Genomic DNA, 12,373 nt, shown 5'->3' with positions numbered 1-12,373 from the left:
CAGCCATAACCCTAGGGCTTTCGTCAAAAACATTCAGGGGGGATCGTTTATTCTCACAGCTGCCTGGGGTGGTGTTACCAGTTGGAGCTTATAAGGGGCTGACCAAAAAACTTGAAAAAAATAAAATAAAAAACAGAATGTCCATAAAGGGCTTTACAAAGTCTCTGACATGTTCCTGGTATTATAGAAGTCCACAGGCACATGCAGGGCTGTGTGTAGGCCTGGGAAAGCTTATGATATATTAATCCACACAAAAATATGCACATTCTCATAATACACAGATAACCTCTGGAAGGATATGTATTAGAAAGTCCACACATTCTCTCAAGGGTAGAAATTATCGTGACTTTTCTCTTCTCTCCCTGGACCCCTATTCCTCTCCACCTTTCTTTTCCTCCTTTCTCCTTTCTTCTCTCCCTTTCTCCCTCCCTCTTTCTTTCTTTCCTCTTCTTTTTTCACTTATCCATTATTATCTATAATAACTGTATATTACTTATATTTAAAGATAAAAAGAAAGTGTATTATTTAAATGATCTTTTTATTTTTACTATTTTATGAGCTTTTTGAGTGATTACAAAGCAAAGACAATAGAAAGTATAGTGGGTTTTTTGTGTTATTTTTTGGTCCTGCTGCGCAGCATGCAGGATCTTCCCTGACCAAGGATTGAACCCGTGCCTCCTGCAGTGGAAGTGCGGAGTCTTAACCACTGGACTGCCAGGGAAGTCCAAAAAGAAAGTGTATTTTAGACAGAAATATTTCTGACAGTTTTAATTCATTATGGGCTGCAAGTTAAATTAGTCAAGAGACGATAGAGTATATTCATTTAATCATCTAGTAAATTGGGATCTGCCAGAAAACATCTAGGTTATATCTGATAGCTCTTTCACTTAAAAACCTGTCTTTTTACATGTTTTGGAGTTACAGTGCTCTGAACTATTATAGATTCTTAACTTTAAGAGGTTGACAGCCCAAAAAAGCAACTTCTTTGTTATGTTCAAGAATAGTCATCTCTTTATTCCTTCAGCCAATGATTTAAATTTGTTCCTCTTTAAGAAAGGTTTGGGATGTGTCTCATAATAATTGATATCAGAATATTATTTACCATTTAGCTCAAATGTATTTAACTTTTATCAGTAATATTTTGGATAATTCTGGGTCCTGAGAAAAGTTAATGTGCCTTTTATATAAATTAAAATTTTTTTTTAATTTTTAAGATACTTCAACAAATGAACTTAGATAATAAGTAAACTTTTAAATTATTTTTCTATTCTGAAACTTTTAGAGACATTTCTATTTTACTTTTGTTCAGTTTAAACAATATCCATGTATCTGCAAATAAGTACAACTGACTGTTATAGGTGATAAAAGTTGAGAATCAAAGATTAACAAAACATAATCCTTACATAAAAGATTATGAACAATGAGAAATAAGATTAAATATTATTCAGTACATTTTAAGCTGAAAGTGCCTTAATTAAATATGTAATTTTTTCCTTAGTTGAAGTTTATTTTCTCTGACCATTATGTATTTCCTATCCTTCAGTTGGTTAGTTATTTTATATAAATTGTAATTCATCTAAAAAGTTAAGAAATACTCATCTGTAGCTTCTTCTTATAAGTAACATTTATCAACAAAACTACATAAAATATACAATTTTACTTCACTTTAGTGTAATATGTTGAAGCTAGTTATATTAGGTGATGATATGCTGTTGTTTGCATAAGTGCGAATGGAATCTTCAGCCAGACAAGTTTAATCTCATCCAGTCTAAAACACCAAATATTTAATTGTGCTAACAACACAGGTTTACATATTGGTGGCTTAACTCACCATATAAGCTTGTGTTTACAGAATTAGATAATCAGTTTATTATGTTAGCATCCTGCTGACTTTGAAGAAAAAATACATTATATTCATTATGCTGTTATTTTATTCTTTGTGAGTAATGTGATAGTCCATTGAATATAACTAAGAGTTTGAAAAAGGAGAAATGCTAGCAAAATTAGACAATAGTATGAGTTGTTTCTCAATATAAAATAGCCACTTGCATAGATTTGATACAAGGCTCAGGTTCATTTTAGAGAACTCTCTTAAAGCAAAAAACTGGCACTTACAAGCTTAGCCTCTTGTTGCAAAGCAGCACTTGTATTCAGGAAAAATGTCGACAAGTCATCTAAAAATAACACTGACTCTCAGGATCAACGCTTAGAATGAATTAAGCTAAAACTAAAGTATATCAGTCAATGGGACTATTAAAAAGTAGAATTAAGAAGGTTATTGATGTAATGATTATACTTGGATAACGTTATCATCATTTTGATTGATACTGCAGATATGAGGATGTTTAAAAGTACACTTAGGGACTTCCCTGTTTGTCCAGTGGTTAGGACTCCGTGCGTCCACTGCAGGGGGCATGGGTTCAATCCCTGGTCAGGGAACTGAGGTCCTCCACGTTGTGTGGCACAGCCAAAAAAATGCACTTATATATTGCTTTTAGAAATGAAATTTACGTGCAGTTTCACTGTAAAACCCGTCAGTATACAAGGTCTGGTTCTTGCCTATATGGAATGTAAAATATCATTGAGGAAGGAAAGAGACCCATGCATAATACAACTGTCTAGGATTTAAGCAAGTAAAAAATGTTGAGTATTTGTATAAACAGTGAGGGCCAGGTTTAACATATGGCAGGAGAGTGTAGACAAAATGGGATGATTGAGTTAGAGGAGCCACTAACTAGTTAGATTGGGTGATTAGAAATAACAATGTGTACATTGGAAGGTGAAAATAATCTTGAGGATTTTTCTACCAGTGGTTGAAAGTTTCATTTAAGGCACATAAATATGGTCACTTTATTCCTGTCCCATAATTTGTATTAGGCAAAATATTTTCTATCTCTGCCTTTTAATCTTAAAGCTAATTTGTAATTTTAGAATTTATGGTAGGAATTTTAAGCGAATGCTCATGGGTAAAGTATTATATAAAGAAAATGTTATGTGCCATTACATAAATTCAATTTAAAATATTACCTTTGCCTTGTAATCTGCTGGTATTTATTTTGGGAGACCCTAGTTACCCTGTATTAGGTATATTCATCCAAACACAGTTAAAATAATCCTTGTAATAGAAGAAACAAGTCTAATAGCTAAAATCAATATAGAATTACATTAGTGAGTGTACAATGTTTCATTGCTGAAAATTAATTCTAATTACAGTAATAAAAGTCTTTTAACTGACATCTTCACCTGTCATTCCTTTAGCTAATGGGAAGATATAAGTGTACACAGACAAATGTTTTACTGAATTATAAGTGTGATAGATTTTCATAGACCAAGAAAGATCAGGCCTGTGAGAAACACATTAGTATATGTTTCTCTTATTTCTAAAAAGGCAAATGCTAATTAAAAGTGCTACAGTTCTTAATTCTATCCTTGGGAACTTATATGCATTTTCCTATCTCTTATCCTACTTGTTTATGGGCCATATTTAAATTTTCTGAGCTGAACATTAAGAATCTTTTATTAAATGGATTATTAATGATTAATAGAAGTTACAAAAGTAGAATTGCAAGTGTAATATTTTAAATTATTAACTGAGGAAATTTAATTCTTGTGAAGTATTCACAGTTAAGTTATAAACATTTTATTTAATTGAACATCTAAAATAATAATTTTCTTATCCTAAATAAACACAGATGTGTATGTTTTTCAGTTTTGTACCAGGTGTAGATTTAGGCCAAACTGCCCAATTCTCACTAATTTGTGAGTGTTGTGGTCACTTCTTTCCAAGAAATCATAGGATAAATGAGTTGAACACATTTAACCACCATCTCTTTTGCCAAAATTTTATATGTAAAACATCCTAAGTAAGTAGACATCTTAATATGTCTTGATTTTGAAATGTGTAATGCAAATTGTCCTTGAAATTCTGCTGCTATAAAAAGGTAAGGAAAATTAATTTAAAATAAACTTCACTTTCATAATAATTTTGAATAGCTCTGGATAGTTTTAGGACAGTAAGATTTTTTGATTCATGTTTTAAGCTGTGAATAGGAGGTAACATTAAGAAAATATTCCCTGGCTTCCCCAGCTTCTCCCCCAAAATGTGGGGTCATCCTTCCTAGGCTGGAGGAATGTCCATAAGGAGAGTTTCACCTTCTTGAAGATTAAAGCCTAGCAGTCCTGAGCTATTCCCAGTCCAAATGTCTGCAAAATTGAGAGAGACTTCAAAACTCCTTCCACAAATTTCAGGGGGCCCTGACTGCATTCTGGTAATGAAGGTGGAAGAGGGAGGGCAGGCCCCTAATATGGTCTCCAGCCGCCACTGGAGCAGCTACTACAGCTGAGACCTACCGCCAGCCGTTCAGGCAGTTTGACTACCAGGAGTCACCTGGGCCGCAGGCAGCCCTGAGCCGGCTCCATGAGCTTTGCTGTCAGTGGCTGAGGCCAGAGGTGCACAGCAAAGAGCAGATCCTGGAGTTGCTGGTGCTAGAGCAGTTCCTGGCCATGTTGCCTGAGGAGCTGCAGGCCTGGTTTCAAGAGAACCGACCAGAGAGTGGAGAGGAAACCATGGTGATGCTGGAGGAGCTGGAGAAAGAGCATGACAGGGCAGCTGAACAGGTCTTTTTTGGACAAAATGAGGACATGCTTGCAAAGAAGCTACCAACTTGTGAAATCACTTAGGAGACACCACGTAACCAGCTTAAGCCCGCATAAAAGCAACTGCAGCGGGCATTGAAGTAGCTTCACACCTTAAGACAAAATGTTAGAGACACCAGAACTATAAATGTGAAATCAGCTGCAAGGCAAAAGACTTCTTCAGGCAAAGAACTGCATTACAAAGTTTCTAATACTCTTCAAATGAATGTTTCCCAGAGTTTCACATTTAGAGGAACTTGTGAACAAGATAGAAAGTTTGAAAGAAGACAGGGAAACCGTCCTCGAAAAAAAAAGTGTGATGAATGTGGGAAAGCCTTTAGTCAGAGCTCAGCCCTTAATCAACATCAGAGAATCCACAGTGGAGAGAAACCTTATACATGTGATGTGTGTGCAAAGGCTTTCAGCCGAAGTGCAATCCTGATTCAGCATCAAAGAATCCACACTGGGGAGAAACCCTTCAAATGTCATGAATGTGGGAAAGCCTTTAGCCAGAGCTCGAATCTTTTCAGACATAGGAAAAAACATGCTGGAGAAAAAAGTCCCATCAGCGTCGTGAGGGAGTCAAAGCATTTACTGAGAACTTTTTCAACAGGGGAGAAGACACAAGGCACCAATACTCCTTTAGTATAAATCGGTAGTTCCAGTGGGCACCAGTTTCCTTTCAAAGGTTATAAAAGCCACAGGAGAGAATGTAGAATATTTTCTGTCAGCATTGTTTGCTTTTCTGCTTTTCAATAGTGTCAGTTCAGTTGTTTGAGATTCTAAAGCTTAAATCGGATTTCCATCCCTAGTGCAGCTCTTGAAAAGATACTCTCAGACATGTTCTACTGTTTCCCTTATTAACAAAAATAATGAACTAGTATGTTCCTTTTTAGACAAGTACATTTTCCCTGTTGAGAAGGAATGTGTGAGTTAGTATATAAGTGGGTATTCTCCATTTCATTACTAGAACATTGGAGTTATTAAACCAAAGATTAAATCAGTTTTTTTAAAAAAAATGTCCTGGGAATTCCCTGGCAGTCCAGTAGTTAACACTCCATGCTTTCACTGCTGCAGGCCTAGGTTTGATCCCTGATCAGGGAACTAAGATCCTGAAAGCCATGTGGTGTGGCCAAAAATAATAATAATAAAATAAAATAAATTTCCTGTTTTATTTTCTGTTACCAGATTCAAAATATGAGAATAAGATTGAGGAGACCCAAAAGAATATGTACCTCAAGACTTAAGCTGAAATGTCCAGGGTCATTTTTAGGAAGCAGGTGAGTAAAGGGACTTTACTCATCTCTTATGAAAATCTGAGAACATACATATTGTTTTGTTTCAAATTTTTAAATTGAGGTATAGTTGATGTATAATATCATCTATACATACTGTTGATGATACTAAGTAATTTCCTGTGTAGGAAAAAAAGTTATCTCCTTTACAATTTATAGTGGAAATATCTCAGTGAAAGCATTAAGATTTGCTCTACATGTCTTCAGGAAGTGGCCTAAATATGATGAGTGTTCTAATAAAGAACAGTTATCTGTGGGTGCTTATATAAATTTGTTGATCAGCTTAACATAAAGAAATAAGGAAGATGAAGAAAAGACTGTCCAAACAAGACTGATGTTACCTGGTAAGTGCAGCACATAATGGAAAAGTATACTTACCTGGAAATGAGAACACTTAACAGCTAATGACTATCCTTCAGAGTTCTTCATAGCTTCTGTTCTGGCATAAATCAGCTGTGAACATGTTTCAGGTGTCACAGGACAACCTTTTCAGGGTCTTATGCATTCTTAGTAAGATGAGTTTCTAGCCAATTTATCATGATGTTAAGACCTTGGATTTTGATACTCTTGTACAAATGAGAAAATCACTAAGGTTCAATTTAAAGAGTCCATTGAGTTTAACCCACATTTAATTCAATCAGATTCTCTTGTTTAAAAAGTAAATGACTGGTATTTTTTTTAAGTATTCTGACAGTATATAACATAATGTCGCCCTTTCCAGGAATTCTTAATAAAACTCTGTATGTATTACAAGAATACATGGATTATCGCGTCTCTCATGGTGCCACCATTACCCAGTATGGAGGTAACCATGAGAAATGAAAGTACTTAGAAGGAGAAGGGAAGATAGGCCTCATGGTGAACTTCTTTGTTCCTCATGAAGTGTGAACATTTCATTATCAGAAAATCCAATCATATCTAGTGCTTGGAGTAACTCCTGAGACAAATGTGGGATTACATGCTCTGCTTAGTTAGAATACTGATAAATATAAGATTAGTAAGGGAAAAGGTGAATACAAATTTTAATTTTAGAATTTTTTGATAATGATTATACTCATAGCTCTAGTAAATATGAATAAATATTGAGTTTTGTATCTTTTCATTTATTAAAAATGTAGGAGTCAAAAAAAAAAAAAAAGAAAATATTCCCTGACTGGCTGGAAGTGCAACTGTTGTAAAAATGATATAACCTCATCCATGGCTTTGGAGACTTATTTTAAATTCAAGTTGCTCATCAGAACTTGGGAGAAGCTTGGCAACATAGGGATGAAATATCTCTCTTCTTGCTTGATTAGAAAGACTGAAAAAGCAGTTATTAACCTGGTAATATTAACTGGAGAATACTCAACATTTCTGAATAAGATTTCTGTAGTATTTAGTCCTTTAAGTAAAATACAGTAGCCAGATAGCTATGATGTCTCCAGAAAGAATTGCTGTGCAGATTGAATGCAACAATGAACAAGACACTTGATTAGTGCCAAAAGAGCCTGGCGTCGTACTGTTGCTGTTGTTATTTCCCTTCTGAATGTTTTGGATGCTGATTTTGCATAATCCAGACATCCCTGCTCTATGTGGTTTCACCATAGTTAGTTATCTGGGTCAGAGCCACTGTACCATTTGGTGGAGTAGCAGTTTGATAAATGAAGCACAAACTCAAGGCTAAAGGTTTGTAAACTGAAGTGTGGCTTGCAGTCTGTTCTGTGTGTGTGAGACTTGAAAGTGATCATAATCATCCCCTGAGCAAATTGTATCATTAGCCATTCTAGTGCATCATGATTATACTCAGATATACTTATAGAAGGTATATGTATATATGTATGTACACACACACACACACACACACACACACACACACACAAGATAAAACATAATTTCAAACTACCAGACTGGGAATGAAGAGCAGTGTCAGAATCCAAGCCTAATAAAAACTGAAGACGTGAAATTGTCCCTGTAGTTATTCTTTCAAAAGGGCATAGATGCAGCATTGCAAGCAGCAGTTGGCCTTCTCAGCTAAGGCCCTTCTTTCCCCAAATGGAGCCCATGCATATGAATCTCACGGCCAGTTATACTTTAATTGTTCTCCATCATTTGTCAACCTGAGAAATTTCTAGCAATTCTCAGAATGGGTTTTCAATTTTGAAAATTATGTTGATGTAAAAAACTGCAAAGTTTTATAGACAGTTTATCTCAATGTTAGGATTCAGAAAAGATCATGACCACAGTTTTCACTTTTTGTCTATTTTGAATAAACTTAATCTTTGTTAGGAATGATCCAAAATGGAACATCATGTGAAACAAGAGTATTGAAAGCATTTTCAATATCATTTGGTTCCTCAAAGAAACAAGATTTGTATAAGTACAAGTCATTTTATTTTTGTTAATGCAATTTTTTTGTTGTAATAAACTTGAGTGAAATCACCTAAACAAATAATTATAGGAAAAGAAAATCAAGATGAGATTTTGTAAAAAATCAATTCAAACTAGATTCAACAAAACCAGTCATTCTTGTCTCCTGCCAAAATGTTCATGACATATTAGGGCTAAATAGTATTACCAATGTTTCGGCACAATAGTCATTATTCACTAATTTATGATTAGGTCCAATACCCAAAATTCTGTGCCAAAGACACTTATTTTGCAAATTTATTCCAAAGAAATTTTGTACATACTTAACTCAAACCTGCAAGACAAGACATTTCTTTAAAGTAATATATTCAGAATGTTTTAGCCATTGCAAGCCCATTTAATTTAATAGAAGAAATACATATGTATGAAACTTTTCATAATGTAATTTTAATATTATTAAACCATATAGTGATTCTTTTCCATATGAGGATTCCTTCTACAATTGCATCAGAAAGCTGAAAAGTTATAAATAAATAAATAAAATAAAATAAAATAAAATTGAAAAGTCATGGACCAGAATAGTATATGATGCATTTTAAACAAATAGAGAAAAGTTTGATTTCAAGAATAGCTTGAAAGAATTCAGATTTATCACTGATAATGATATACTAAACTCAAAGATGCATAAATATTTTAAATAAATGTCTTGCTTTTAACAGTAAAAAGTGACGCAATATCTAGCATAAAATGATGTCTGGCCAGCAAATACATCCAAAGATCTTTTCAGCTTTTTTTCACACACTTCCCATTGACAACATACAATAAGAGATAAACTCAAGAAGGAGCATCAAAGACTAAGACTTAGAATTTTCCTACCATTAGAATCAGGGAGGAATTAAATAAATCAGAGATTACCTAAATTGGTTGATCAAAATCCAAGAACTGTACTGTCTGAAATTAGGTCAAATGTACTCTATACTTTCAAATTTCCTGCCCCACTTTTACCAGACATCCATAATAACACTACCTGAACCAAATAGAACTTTGGACATGTGTTTCTCCACTTCATGCCCATGCATCTTACAATCAACCAAAAATGCTGATGCCAGATGATCACTGCATCTTCACCTTTCATCTTTTGGCAGATGAAACTTTCTGAAACAATATTAAGGCAAGGAATAAGAGTGAATTGGTAGTATGATACGTTATTTCGGGGGGAAACTCTTCCAAATTAAGTTTTGTAGGCAGGGCAAAAACAAGGTATAATTTGGAAGCCATCATTTTGGATATTAAAATTCTTCACGTACTCTATTTTTCAGGGTATAAGATCTTACACTGAAGAACTTCTGGTTCACACAATGGTATAGATAAGAACAAACTAGCCTTGTGGACCAAAATGTATCAACTCTGCACACTACTCACAGATGAAAATACACAGAGAAGATGCTATATAGAAGCAAAATATTAAGCTCATACTAGGTAAACTGTTCCTGAGTTTTATGAAGATCAAAATATATATGTATATTAGCAAAAATTTGTTATAGAAAAAATAAATTTTAAAATGTCAATTATTAACATACTCTACAGTATTTTTAAATTGAAACTATAATTAAATAATATAAATACCATTTTGTTAACATTGTTTTTTAGAGAAGGGCATTTTGAAATGTGATGAATTCCAATTTACCTACTTTTTCTTTTCTTTTTCTATTGAGAAATCTTTGCCAACTTCATTTCACCTTTTTCTGATTATGTTCATTTTTTTGACATGTTGAGAAAATTGAGCATATTTGTAATAGGTGCTTAAATGTCCCTGTCTCCCAACTACATCTTTCTGTCTTTTTCAGCCTCTGCCTCTATTTACTGATAATTTTTTTTCATGTTCATAGAACACAATTTCTTGGTTTTGGAAATGTATAGTGATTTTTCAATAAATGCTAGAATTTATGATTGTACATTGTCAAATGCAGTAGTCTGGTGTATTTTTAAAATGATGTTGAACTTGGTTTTAACTACAATTTCCAAAGAATAGGGGGACTGTAGTCTAATAAAATTTCATGAAATACTTATTGTGCAAGAGTATACAATAAAGCTCCTAGTTGTGAAACATTTTCTTATTTCCAATATTTTTATGGTTTTGAGACTATGCTTTAAAATCACATGAAAAAAGAAATATAGAATAAATCAGTTCTGTTTGATCAACTCATTTTTTTGAATTTTATTTCATTTTATTTTTTTATATAGCAGGTTCTTATTAGTTATCTATTTTATACATATTAGTGTATACATGTCAATCCCAATCTCCCAGTTCATCCCACCACCACCCCCCCACTTTCCCCCCTGGTGTCCATACATTTGTTCTCTACATCTGTGTCTCTATTTCTGCCTTGTAAACCAATTCATCTGTACCATTTTTCTAGATTCCACATATATGCATTAATATAAGATACTTGTTTTTCTCTTTCTGACTTACTTCACTCTGTATGACAGTCTCTAGGTCCATCCATGTCTCTACAAATGACCCAATTTTATTTCTTTTTATGACTGAGTAATATTCCATTGTATATATGATTAATTCATTTTTTCATGGAAGTTTAACATAAGAAAAATATGTGTGAAGGCAGCTAATTAAATTTCTGTAGTTTCAAATGTGGAGTAGCACCAAAGTATCCTGACCCTTCTTCTTGAATGTCTCTCCATGTTATCAAATTCTCCCTTTTAATGATATTGGTTTGTTCTTTCAAATCCAAATGGATTTGGTTTAACTTTCCACAAAGGCCTTTTATGAACTCCATATTCTGGGTGTCTAAGAACTGACAAAAAATAATTAGATAATAGAATGATCTTGAAAATGTGGATAACAAGTACAGTGTTTTCTTGATTTTTGGAAGAGTGACTAAATTTCCTCTTCTTTCAATTTTGAAAAAAGTGGTCCATCAATGGTCAAAAGTGTATCTCTTTTTTTGCACTGACTTTAATTGAACTTTAATTGAGTCACACTGGTATCTTAGATCAAATTTTAAAAATTAAGCTTAAACAACTAATATTCAATATAGATACACTCTAATTCCTGAAACTCTTTTACCAGAGCAAACATAGCTAGAAATGAAATTGAGACTGACTTTGCAACTAAAGTACAATAGAATACCAGAATTAGATTTAAATGACTTAAAATGCATAATTAAAATTTAAAGAGCTCAAACTATTAATGTCTGCCTTCCTGTAATGTATCACTTATTTTGTTAATTAATCATTAACAAATGGTCTGAGCAATTTAGGAAAGAGTTACATGTTTACTAGAAATAAACAATAAAAAATGAGGTGAGCTGTTTCTAATAGGTATCCATATTCACACAGTGCTTATCCATTGGACTTGGGTTCCCTTTCCAAACACATTTATCTTGTAGAGCATATTAGTACAATGTAAATATATTAAATGAGAGCAATACATGAAATGTGAATTGTGTTTCTACAGTTATATATAGATACATATATTACATTAAATTATATACTATATACATTTTATTTTATATATACCAAAATACACTAAGTATATTATATACAATATATATCGTATACTATGAATAATATACATATTTATGTATATGGGTATATTATACCTGCATATATATTATTCATAGTATAATTTATTAAATTATTTAAATGTTATAAGTGCATTGCACCCGTGGCCCTATATCTCATTGTGTGAACTTATTTAGGTCTTCAGTTTCTCCATCCATGTGACAGGAAAGTTAGCCTCCTAAAATTTCTTTCTGCTGAAAAGCTCTAATTATCTATGTTAAATTTTTTATGTATCAGCCTTTTGGTAACAATTTTTATAAGGTCTTACTATTTTAAAATAATTTATGTATTTTGATAGCAATAAGTGAAAACAAATTAATATAAATGTATTATCAACCATCCCTTTACATGAAACTATATAACAGAATATAAAAAATATTAAGGCATTTTAATTGATATAATGCCCTGAAGAGAATTGTTATAATGGCTGGTCTATGAGGGAGATGAATTATTTATTCTTAAGATCAGGTCATCTACTCAATTTGTCTGAGTTCTGTAGAGTTGCATATTTTTGA

General features: G+C 33.1%; 1 pseudogene; it reads left to right on the top strand.

Moving 5' to 3' along the window:
- The first annotated feature begins 4,199 nt into the window (after positions 1–4,199).
- On the top strand, positions 4,200–5,286 carry LOC114892547 (annotated as a pseudogene).
- Positions 5,287–12,373: the final 7,087 nt, after the last annotated feature.

Source organism: Monodon monoceros, unplaced genomic scaffold (genome assembly GCF_005190385.1).
Source record: "Monodon monoceros isolate NGI ecotype Baffin Bay Population unplaced genomic scaffold, NGI_Narwhal_1 Super_Scaffold_1, whole genome shotgun sequence".
NCBI lineage: Eukaryota > Metazoa > Chordata > Mammalia > Artiodactyla > Monodontidae > Monodon > Monodon monoceros.
Note: the sequence above shows the minus strand (reverse complement) of the source record. Positions and strands in the feature narration are given on the sequence as shown.